We start from the raw sequence: 11,949 nt of genomic DNA, 5'->3' as shown, positions 1-11,949 counted from the left end.
CAGGGAGAGCATGGGTCAGCATGCCTGGATTTCGGTGAGGCCAGGGGTAACAGGGTCAGATCCTGCAGGGTTTGGGGGTGATGACAAACACTCGGGAATCATCTGGCAGAGACAGGGCCGTTGGACGTTTTTGAGCCCTGGAGTTCCTCCTCTGATTTAAGCTTTGAAAGACCCACTTAGGGGCCTGTAATCCCAGCACTTTGGGAGGCAGAGGTGAGTGGATCATTTGAGGTCAGGAGTTCCAGACCAGCCTTGTCAATATGGTGAAACCCTGCCTCTACTGAAAATACAAAAATTAGCTGGGCGTGGTGGCGGGTGCCTGTAATGCCAGCTACTCCGGAGGCTGAGGCAGGAGAATCTCTTGAACCCAGGAGGCGGAGGCTGTAGTGAGCCAAGCTTGCACCGCTGCACTCCAGCCTGGGCGACAGAGCAAGACTGCATCTCAAAACAACAACAACAAATAAATCAATATATGGGTAATCTTGTCCCCATTCTACAGATGAGAAAGCTGAGGCTCAGAGAGAAAAGGTAGTGACTAGCCTGAGGGTACAGAGCTTGAGTGTGCTGAACTTTGCTGGAATCCGGCTCAGATTCATTCTAAAGGCCCCACTCCCGCTGCCCTCCGGCTGTACTGGAAGGCCCGAGAGAGGAGGCGACCCTCTGAGGAGGAGACTCGGGCCCAAGATTCAGGGGCTGTCGCCTTGGTGACAGTGTCAATGTTGAACGATTTTAAGTCACTGAGGCCATCACAGACACCTTTAATCCAGCGGAAACCAGCTTGGCAGGTACATGCTCTTTTTTCTTTTCAGTTTCTTTCTATCAACCTCCCCGACTGGGTTATAGGTGGGGTTCTCCGAAGCCCCCCGGGAAAGCCCCTCAGGCTTACTTGGGAGTGTGCAGGTGGAGGGATGATTCGCTCACTCCAGAGGGGCAGAGAAGGGAGACTGTCCCTTGATTGGGAGGTGCTCTGAAAGATGCTGTCTGCCGTGAGGCGGGAAGAGGAGGGGCTTCCGTGCTCCCCAGTGCACGCTGCTGCTCTTCCCACCTCTTTTGGGAGCATGGGCTGGAAGACGCATAAAAATTCAATCCATCCTCAAAATAAATGAAAGGAAGAAATAGATATATTTAAGAAGGAGATAACCACAGCAGTCACTTTCACTCAAAGGTAATAAAAATAAGGATCGTGAACATAAACTTGGAAATTCCAGGCTGCGCTCCCTGCTGAACATTTGCCACCAAGAGAGCACGTCCTGAGGGAAGGTGCACTCTTGACACGGCCCTCTGATTAAAACCTCCAGAAGGAAAAATATGGGAGGAAAATAGTGAGTTATGGTGGGGGGAAATAAGGAGCAAAGCTCTGACAAAAATTGAGAATACAAATTATGTTTACAAACGTTTCCCTGGCTGACAGACTGCCTGGAACAGCTCACATATCATACGGTGGCCGCCTTCCCGGGGGCGGGGACTCCTGGATGAGCACGGAGTGTTCCGAAAGCGATGCCCCCCCTTCCCCCCTTCTCCCCCACTCCCCCCCACCCCCCGCCTCACGGAGCTGCACTGGGGATGGCTCGTTCTGAGCGTCAGCCGCCGCCTTCCTCCTCTGCAGCCATCAGACAGAAGCTGCCGCCGTGACAAGCAAATCAGACGAGACACAGCACGGCAGCTGGGCTGTCTGCGGAGGGCCATCCGGGCCTCCTTGCTAGAAACATTCATCGTAGAGGGACACACAGAACGTTTTGTCCTCTTTGCCTTGCGACATTTGTCTTCTGCAGGAAGAGAGCTCGGACCCAGGCATCTGACTGTGGCCAGTGAAACGTTCCTAACTCCCTGCTCGGGCCTCGCCCTGCAACGGCCGCTCTTCGCCGGGCAGACGCTTCTCCCGGCCTGGGCACCGCCTTCCGCTGTCACTGGCGAGGCGATTCCCAAGCACTTTTTGAACTTTTCAGTCGAAAATGAGATGCCACTGCTCGCTTATCAGATTTGCAAAAATCAAGACGCTAAAGCTAAGGGAGGCTGGGCGTGATGGTTCAGGCCTGGAGTCCCAGCCCTCTGGGAGGCTGAGGAGGGAGGATCATTTGGGTCCAGCCTGGGCAACATGGCGAAACCTTGTTTCTACAAAAATACAAAGAAATTTGCTGGGTGTGGTGGCGCGTGCCCGTAGTCCCAGGTGCTCAGGAAGCTGAGGGGGGAGGGTCCCTTGAGCCCTGGAGGCAGAGGCTTCAGCGAGCTGCGATGTTGCACCCCAGCCTGGGCGACAGAGAGAGTCTGTCTTAAAAAGAAAATTTCCCCACCTTGGTTTGTTATGAGTTGAATTGTGTCTCCTGGAAACACAGGTCCACGTTGTAACCCTGGTGCCTGTGAATTTGACTTTCTTTGGAAATGGGGTCCTTGCAGATGTGATTAAAGTTGAGATGTGTGTCTGCTCTCTTTATCTTATTATTTTTCTGAGACAGAGTCTTACTCTGTTGCCCAGGCTGGAGGACAGTGGGGCGACCTCAGCTCACTGCAACCTCCGCCTCCCAGGTTCAAGCGATTCTCCTGCCTCAGCCTCCTGACTAGCTGGGACTACAGGCGCACGTCTGGCTAATTTTTGTATTTCTTTTTTTTTTTTTGGTAGAGACGGGGTTTTACCACGTTGGCCAGGCTGGTCTCGAATTCCTAACCTAAAGTGATCTGCCCACCTCGGCCTCCCAAAGTGCTGGGATTACAGGTGTGAGCCACCCAGCCATCTGCTTTCTTTATAAGAGGAGAGACACACAGGGAGACGGAAGGCCCTGTGAGGATGGAGCCAGAGGTTGGAGGGACGCAGCTGTAAGCCGAGGCGTGTCGGGTTGTGGAGGACACCTTGACGCTAAGAGAGAGGCATGAACAAATCTTCCTGGGAGGCTGGAAGCAGCACAGCCATGCTGACACCTTGATCTTGGAATTCTGCCTCTAGCCCTGTGGAGCGATACACTCACTGCTTTAAGCCACCCAGTTTGTGGTACTTTGCTACAGCAACCGTAGCAAACCAAGATACTCCTTGTTTTTATTTTTATGTTTTTTGGGATGGAGTCTTGCTCTTTAGCCCAGGCTGGAGCATGGTGGCCTGATCTCGGCTCACTGCAATCTCTGCCTCCCGGGTTCAAGCAATTCTCCTGCCTCGGCCACCCCATAGCTGGGACTACAGATGCCCACCAGCACGCCCAGCTAATTTTTGTATTTTTAGTAGAGACGGGGTTTCACCATGCTGGTCAGGCTGGTCTCCAGCTCCTGACCACAAGTGATCCGCCCGCCTGGGCCTCCCGAAGTGCTGGGATTATAGGTGTGAGCCACCGCACTGGGCTACAAAGTAATTACAAAGTAATACACTCTTTTTGGGCTTTTACTTTCATTTCTAGGATGAAATCTTGTAGCTCATTATTTGCCATATTTATTTCCATTTCCACATATTAGACCATATTTCCCAGTGTCCTTTGCAGTTAGCTATGGCCATGTGATTGAGTTCTGGCCAACAGAATAGTTCTGGCCAATAGATAAACTCACTTGCTTTTAATATTTAGGGCTGCATGACCCCAAGCCTTTGTCCTTTACATTTCTGGGCAGCCAATCCTTTTGGGGTGTCACAGGGGTTCCTTTAGGCCCTCCCCAGATCAGCCTCCTCCCCCACTGCCCTTTCCATCCAGGGTCATCCCACTGCTGTGGCCAGAGAGTGTCTCAGCATGCGTTGGGCCCGGTCTTCACCCTGGGCCATCTGAGCTGTTCAGACCCTCCCTGTCCACATGTATTTCCTGCTCCTGTTTCTGCTTCCAGCAATAGCTCCTTAGGGTCCTGCTCATTGGAGTCATTCAACAAACACCAGGCCAGGCATGGTGGCTCACATCTGTAATCCCAGCACTTTGGGAGGTGGGCGGATCACTTGCAGTCAAGAGTTCGAGACCAGCCATTTTCCAATTTCCTGGCCAACATGGTGAAACCCCATCTCTACTAAAAATACAAAACTTAGCCAGAAATTGCTTGAAGCCGGGAGGCAGAGTCTGTGGTGAGCCAAGATCATGCCACTGCACTTCAGCCTGTGCAACAGAGTGAGATTCTCTCTCAAACAAAACAAAACAAGAAAGCAAATGCTATGTGCCCACATTGTGTACCTGGCCCTGTGCTCTCTGCAGGGGATGCAGTGGAGAATGAGACACTTCCCTGTCTTCACAGAGCTTCCATCTGGCAGGGCAAAGGGATGTTAAAACAATGTTTAGTTAGAATAGCGATGAATAAAATGTACAGGGCCCCATGGGAATGGATACAAGGTAGGTGACTATGTTTTATCATCCAGATCAGAACATTTTTGAGAATGTAAGAGGACACTATCAATAATTATGCCAGAGCAATAAGTGAGAACCGGGACAGCCTCAGGGAAGGCAGGACCTCTGGTCACCTAGGAGGAGATCAGCCTGGCCTCCCACGAACCCTGCCTGAGCAGCTCCCTCCCAGCTTTGCACCCAGCCCTGACCACGCAGGTTGGATGAGTTCTCCCAGGCTTGATTGAATCTTGTTCTTCAAAAAACCACCTTACCGCCTCCTTAGGGCCCCAGTGGACTGGAAACAAGCTCTCTGTATGTGATGAACACAGTGGTCAAGAACACGGGACGAAGCCGTGAGTCTCACGTGACGCTATGCGTGGAATCACCTGGGATTCCAGGGCGGCTCTGGGCTGCCATCCTCTAACATAGTGATAGAAATGGGTGCAATCAGGGCATCTGGAATTTGGTTGATTGACTGATTGATTGAGACAGAGTCTTACTCTGTCTCCCAGGCTGGAGCGCAGTGGCACCATCTTGGCTCACTGCAACCTCTGCCTCTGGGGGTTCAAGCGATTCCTGTGTCTGTCTCTCTAGCAGCTGGGATTACAGGCCCACACCACCACACCCAGCTAAGTTTTGTATTTTTTTTTCTTTTTTTTTTTTTTTGAGACGGAGTTTCGCTCTTGTTACCCAGGCTGGAGTGCAATGGCGTGATCTTGGCTCACCGCAACCTCTGCCTCCTGGGTTCAGGCAATTCTCCTGCCTCAGCCTCCTGAGTAGCTGGGATTACAGGCACGCACCACCATGCCCAGCTAATTTTTTGTATTTTTAGTAGAGACGGGGTTTCACCATGTTGACCAGGATGGTCTCGATCTCTTGACCTCGTGATCCACCCGCCTCGGCCTCCCAAAGTGCTGGGATTACAGGCTTGAGCCACCGCGCCCGGCCAGTTTTGTATTTTTAATGGAGACGGGGTTTCTCCATGTTGGCGGGGCTGGTCTAGAACTCCTAACCTCAGGTGATCTGCCTGCCTTGGCCTCCTAAAATGCTGGAGTTACAGGTGTGAGCCACCGCACCCAGCTGATGATCTGATCTTTTATTTTCAAAATAGCATTTCAGAATAATGTTTTTTTTTTAAATGTCAAAAGTAAAGATTTTTAAAAACATGTATACGTGCCAAAAAGAAAAAGCAAAAAGGAAATTCACAAAATCGAAGCAGTATTCCTCTGGCGACTTATTTTCTTCATTTTTGGGAACATTTTCCAATTTCCTCCAGCTAGCACCTTTTTTTTTTTTTTTAACTTTTGAAATTTAAAATAAAATGGCAAAAGTATGCTGTGATGCTGTTTAAAATGTCAAATGGTATTTCTGGGATTATCATGCTGGGGGTCCCTGGGCCCCTCCCTGGTCCTGTGACCCTTGGCCTATGTGTCAGGCTGCTGCTTCTCAGACTCATCTCAGATTTCTACATGTGTCTACAGCCTTTTTCTTCACGTTTTAAAAACAAAGTTGTAGACTAAGCATGGTGACTCACACCTGTAACCCCAGCACTTTGGGAGGCCAAGGCAGGTGTATTGTTTGAGCTTGGGAGTTCGAGACCAGCCTGGGAAACAGGGTAAAACCCTGTCTCTACAAAATTAGCTGGGCGTGGGCTGTAATTCCTGCACTTTGGGAGGCTGAGGCGGGAGGATTGAGGTCAGGAGTTCGAGACCAGCCTGACCAACATAGTGAAACCCCATCTCTACTAAAAATACAGAAATTAGCCGGGTGTGGTGGCAGCCTGTGTGTTCCAGCCTGGAGGCTGAGGTGGGAGAATTGGATGAACCCGGGAGGCAGAGGTTGCAGTGAGCTGAGACCACGCCATTGCCCTCCAGCCTGGGTGACACAGAGAGACTCCATCTCAAAAAAAAAAAAAACAGAGGCTTTTCCTCTTCTACTTCCCCTACCAGATACAAGTCTTCTTGTTTAGAAAACTAATTTAAATTCTTCAAAGAAAGGAAATCCACTTTTGAGGCTAAGGCACACGTGCTGCGCTTCCCATGCAACCATTTAAATCCCCCCGGGTGGAACTTCCTTCTTACAGTGATGTGTTGATGAGAACAGTTTGCCTTTGCAGAGAGCATCCTGTGTGCCCGGCATTAGCTCCTTCAATACAGCCACGTGTCGCTTAGCGATGGGATTCTGTTGTGAGGACAGATGACGTGGCCTTTTGCTCCTGAGCTACAAAACTGCAATGCAGTTACTGTATTGCATACTTAGGCGATTGTAACACAATGGTAAGTATGTGATAGCCGAACACATCTAAGCCTAGAAAAGGTACAGTAAAAATACAGTATAAAAGATTTAAAAAATGCTATACCTGTATAGGGCACTTACTATGAATAGAGCGTGCAGGACCGGAAGTTGCTGTGGGTGAGTCAGGGAGGAGGGGTGAGTCACTGTGGGGGTTAGGATGCTACCATGCAGCACTGCAGACTGTATAAACGCTGTATACTACATTTATTAAAAGGTCATTGTGGCTGGGCACGGTGGCTCTTTGGAAGGCCCAGGTGGGCGGATCACCTGAGGTCAGGAGTTCCAGACCAGGCTGGCCATCATGGTGAAACCCCGTCTCTACTAAAAATACAAAAATTAGCCCGGTATGGATGTGTGCACCTGTAATCTGAGCTACTCGGGAGACTGAGGCAGCAGGATCTCTTGAACCCGGCAGGCGGAGGTTGCAGTGAGCCGAGATCGTACCACTGCACTCCAGCCTGGGCAACAGAGCAAGTCTCTGTCTAAAAAAAAAAACAAAGTAACTGTGCTACGGTATTATGACTGCTACGACCTCACTAGGTGATAGGAATTTTTCAGCTCCACTGTAATCTTACAGAACCACTGTGCTGTGTGCAGTCCACCGTTGACGGAAGCTTTGTTCTGCCACTCGTGACTGTTACTTAGCACATCCCTGTGAAATACAAAGTGTTTGTTTCCCAACGTCACAGATGAAATGGGGCTGGGGTAAGTCCAGCTCCTCTCCCAGAGCCCCAGGGCAAGGAAATGACAGAGTGAGAACCGAACCGAGGCCTGTCCTGTGTGGCTCCCAGCACAAGCAGGTGCTAGAGGGCCCCCAAGGCCACTCGTAGCCTAATGGGTGCTCTTGCCCGGTGCTGGGCACTGTGCCACCCATTGTGAGGGTCTGGGCTCAGCATCAGGGGGCTGTGCTTGGAACTTCACCCAGCCCTGATCAGTGGAGAGACCTTGAGAAAGTTATTTAGCCTTTCTGGGTCTCAGCTTCGTTGTTGATACAATGGATCCAAAATGCAAGCTTCTCCCAGGGGTTATTAGGAGGATTACATGTGTTAATTCTCAGGAAAAAGGCTTGGCTCCCATCCATACTCACTAAGTGTTAGGATTATCATATTTCACTTATAGGCATATTTCTCTAATCTCCCCTGGGAAAGGCAGAAGCAATGGTTGGGGTTCCTCTGTCCCCTCAGGGTCTACTGTTCAACTGAGAGCTTGAGAATCGCTGATGTTATGTAAATAGTACATAAAATAACAAATGGGGAGTTTAAAAAGGGACAGTTGGTCACATTCTTTGTATTTTCATAAATTATTAAAATGAAGGGTGGCTGGGTGTCGTGGCTCACGCCTATAATTCCAGCACTTTGGGAGGCCGAGGTGGATAGATCACAAGATCAGGAGATTGAGACCGTCCTAGCCAACCTGGCCATCCTGGCCAACCGTCTCTACTAAAAATACAAAAAAAATAGCCAGGTGTGGTGGCACACTCCTACGGTCCCAGCTGCTCAGGAGGCTGAGGCGGGGGAGTCGCTTGAACCCAGGTGGCAGAGGCTGCAGTGAGTGGAGATCGCACCACTGCCTGGGCGACAGCAAGACTCCATCTCAAAAAAAAAAAATGAAGGGTTACAAAAATTATTTTTGCACTTTATTTATTTATTTATTTATTGAGACCGAGTTTTGCTCTTGTTGCCCAGGCTGGAGTGCAATGACACAATCTCAGCTCACTGCACCCTCCACCTCCCAGGTCCAAGCGATTCTCCTGTCTCAGCTTCCCGAGTAGCTGGGATTATAGGCTCATGCCACCACGCCAGGCTAATTTTTGTATTTTTAGTAGAGACAGGGCTTCATCATACTGGTCAGGCTGGTGTTGAACTCCTGACCTCAGGTGATCCACCTGCCTCGGCCTCCTAAAGTGCTGGGATTACCAGGCTGAGCCACCACGCTTGGCCAGTTTGCATATTATTTATTGGATAAGAAATTTTTTCAATATGGTCTCAATCATATAAGCTTTCCTCCCCACCCCTTTTCTCTTTTCTTTTTCATTCCTTTTGAGACAGGGTCTCGCTCTGTTGCCCAGGCTGGAGTGCAGTGGTGTGATCTTGGCTCCCTGCAGCCTCCACCCCTGATTTAAGCCATTCTCAGGCCTCTGCCGCCTGAGTAGCTGGGATTACAGGCGTGCGCCACCACACCTGGCTAATTTTTCTTTCTTTAATGGAGACGGGGTTTCACCATGTTGGCCAGGCTGATCTCAAACTCCCCACCTCAGGACATCCACCTGCCTCGGCCTGGCAAAGTGCTGGAATTACAGGCATGAGCCACTGCACCCTGTTCCTGCTTTTTTTTTTTTTTTTTTTGAGACAGAGTCTCACTCTGACACCAGACTAGAGTGTAGTGGCATGATCTTGACTCACTGTAACCTCCACCTCCTGGGTTCAAAGGATTCTCCTGCCTCAGCCTCCTGAGTAGCTGGGACTACAGGTGTGCGCCACCACGCCTGGCTAATTTTTGTATTTTTAGTAGAGACGGGGTTTCACCATGTTGGCCAGGATGGTCTTGAACTCCTGACCCTAAGTGATCTGCCCGCCTTGGCCTCCCAAAGTGCTGGGATTACAGGCATGAGTCACTGCACCCGGCCCCTTTTTTCTTTTTAAATCTGCAGTGGGTACAGACCACATCTTTGTGATTCCACCTTTAGGATCTGGGGGAGAAAAGAGGGGACTTCCAAGAATGGGGTCTTTGACCTGGAATGACACCGACTTTCCTCCCTTCTTCACAAAGAATCCTTAGGGCCGTAGGCAGCAGCATCTGGTGCCCTAAAGCGTTGCAGATGGCTCCCTGAGTCCATCCAGACAAATGGGTCAGGGTGCCCAGGCTGGAAGGCCACCCACCCAGAGGGGACCAGGCCTGGGCACCTGCTTTCCCAGCTGCTCTGCCCTTGTCTGACTCCATATTCCAGGCGGCCCAGAGAGGCTCTTCACTGCCCTTTGTAAAACAGCCCAGGGTGGGAAGGAGAGTCTGGGGTGCAGGTCCCAGCTCCGTGAGGGAGTCACAGGCGCACCTTCCCTGATGCATTTCTTTCTCGTCTCTGTCTTTCCATTTTTTCCTTTGCAGGCTAAGGCTGGGGCTATGCAAAAATCCTCACTTCTGAAGGAAGAAATGTGGGCAGTGGGTGGAGTTTAAGAGGCACTTTTCACCACCGTCCCTATGCTGCCCAGGGATGACCGATCGCCTTTTAAAAATGGGAGTAACTTTGTTTCTGCTAATCGGTCTACATGCTTATTGCAAAAAAATGTATGAATAAAATAGGAAGGTGTACTGTAGAAGGTGAAAATCACACGCATAGGCATCACCATATTTTTAGACGGGTGGAGGGGGGAGACAGCATTGCTGTGTTATCTCCTTCTCCCTCTTCTCACTTCGCTGTCAACAAAACATCTGACCTGCAGCGGGGAGTGGCTTGGGCTTTACTGAAAACAGAGTCATGATGCTCAGACAAAAGCAGAGTTCTATGTCTATTTTGGTTTATTTTAAGCTAAGCATAGATTTCTCTGGAAAGGACCGGAACTGGCTATGCTCCCTGCGTGGAAAACAAGAGCTCAGCGAAGCACCTGGTTTCGTCAAGTTCCCTGACCTCCAGTCCTGCTGCTGATTCTTGATGACAAAACACATTCAGTGCCCTTGATTGATTTGGCAGAGAAGCTGCAGTGTTGCAGGATGGAGCACAGCCCGTTCTGCCTGCAGATGGATGCCTCTGCTGTGATGGTCTTCTCTTCTGAGAGAAGATCAGGTCGGTTGCCGTGGGCCAGCGCTGAGCTGGGAGACCACGTACCCGGCTGCCTTAGCTCTTCCTGGTAAAGCCTATTTATCCGAGCCCCGTATGCAGCCCCCACCCCCTTTTCTCTGCCTTTCTCCTGCATTCACTCCTGCCTTGGGTCGTATTTGCCCCCCACCCTCAGGTTTTCGTCGTTGTTCTCTTGCTCATTTTCCTGTATCTTTAATTCTGGCTGTCAAGCAGTCCAAGTTTTTGGGAGTCATCTGCTCTATCTGCACATTGTAGGACAAGGTGCCCCACTCTATTCGGGCAGATCAAGGGTTTTTCTGCCTTTTTTTTTTTTTTTTTGAGATGGAATTTCGCTCTTGTTACCCAGGCTGGAGTGCAAAGGCACGATCTCGGCTCACCACAACCTCCGCCTCCTGGGTTCAGGCAATTCTCCTGCCTCAGCCTCCTGAGTAGCTGGGATTACAGGCACGCACCACCATGCCCGGCTGATTTTTTGTATTTTTTTAGTAGAGACGGGGTTTCACCATGTTGACCAGGATGGTCTCGATCTCTTGACCTCGTGATCCACCCACCTCGGCCTCCCAAAGTGCTGGGATTACAGGCTTGAGCCACCGCGCCCGGCCTTTTTTTTTTTTTTTGAGACAAGGTCTTGCTCGATTGCCCAGGCTGGAGTGCAGTAGTGTGATCCCAGCTCACTGCAGCCTCAAACTCCTGTGCTCAAGCGATCCTCCCACCTCAGCCTCGAGTGCTTGGTACTACAGATGCATGCCACCATGCCTGGCTAATTTAAACCATTTTTTTACTGAGGCCGGGCGTGGTGGCTCGCGCCTGTAATCCCAGCACTTTGGAGACTGAGGCAGGTGGATGACCTGAGGTTAGGAGTTCAAGACCAACCTGGCCAACATGGTGAAATCCCATCTCTACTAAAAATACAAAATTAGCTGGGCATGGTGGTAATCCCAGCTACTCAGGAGGCTAAGGCTGGATAATTGCTTATGCCCAGGAGGCAGAGTTTGCAGTGAGGCAAGATCACACCACTGCACTCCAGCCTGGGTGATAGAGTGAGACTCCATCTCAAAAAAAAAATGATTTTTGGTCAAGACTGGGTTTCTCAATGTTGCCTAGGTTGGTCGCAAACTCCTGGGCTCAAGCAATCCTCCCACCCCAGCCTCCCAAAGTGCTAGGATTACAGGCGTGAGCCACCGCGCCTGGTCTGTTCCACTCTTTTTGGATCATAGCTGGGCCTGTAACCCCCTTCGGCCCCACATGTGCAGGCTGACGTTCACGGCAGCAGCAGCCTGCTTCCGTGGTGTGTGGTCTTACAAACACTGCTGGATTCGAGTCTGAATAAGTGACCGTAAAAGACTCATGAGTTGTTGTTAGCAACACCCTCCCCGCTTTCTTTTTTTCTTTCTGCATTATTTTATTTTAATTGAGATGGGGTCTTGGTCTACTGGCCAGGCTGGAGTGCAGTGGTGCAATCATGGCTCACCGAAGTTTCAAATTCCTGGGCTCAAATTTCTGCCTCAGCCTCCCAAGTAGCTGGGACTACAGGCGTAAATATATATATACAAATACACACACACACACACACACACACACACA

This window comes from Sapajus apella, unplaced genomic scaffold (genome assembly GCF_009761245.1).
Source record: "Sapajus apella isolate SASKATOON/1434 unplaced genomic scaffold, GSC_monkey_1.0 scaffold48, whole genome shotgun sequence".
Taxonomy (NCBI): domain Eukaryota; kingdom Metazoa; phylum Chordata; class Mammalia; order Primates; family Cebidae; genus Sapajus; species Sapajus apella.
Note: the sequence above shows the minus strand (reverse complement) of the source record.